This window comes from Diaphorina citri, unplaced genomic scaffold, assembly GCF_000475195.1.
Source record: "Diaphorina citri unplaced genomic scaffold, Diaci psyllid genome assembly version 1.1 scaffold930, whole genome shotgun sequence".
Taxonomy (NCBI): Eukaryota; Metazoa; Arthropoda; class Insecta; order Hemiptera; family Psyllidae; genus Diaphorina; species Diaphorina citri.
In genome coordinates this window covers 118,736-119,324 of record NW_007378361.1, presented here as the reverse complement: position 1 = coordinate 119,324, position 589 = coordinate 118,736, and positions in this window count along the sequence as shown.

The window sequence follows — 589 nt, the reverse complement described above, 5'->3', positions numbered from 1 at the left end:
AAAAAAAAAAAAAAAAAAAAAAAAAAGATCTCTTATTTCGATTTCGAACTTTTCAATGGGTTAAAGGTTACTTTCTGGTGTTATTATTTTTTGACAGAGAATCCAAAAGGGAACTATTGTATCTCGTATCACCCATTTCATTATACCATCTGAAATATTCTGAAACCTCAACAAGCCCTATGGATATGACACAGACCATGTGTCAAGCAGAACAGCAGTGTCTTCAGAGTTAGTGATTTTTCACTAAATTTAGTGGAATTCTTAGCAAATCTAGTGATATAGCGATTTGAGGTCAAAATCTAGTGATTTTTGAAAGAAATGTAATTTCATTGCAAAATTGCTCCTAAAGTTGAAAAAATGGACTATCATGAAAGGGCTAAAAAAAATAAATAAAAAAGTGTGAAGGCAACTTATTTTCACCAACATTGTATAAACCAGCGACAATAGCACCTTCAAAGCACCAGTTCCACATGGATCACTGAAGTTGAGCACGGTTGCACATGGTTAGTACCCGGATGGGTGACCATCCGGCCAATCGCGTGCTGCTAGCTTGAAAAAAAAAAAAAAAAAAAAAAAAAGTTGAGCCATT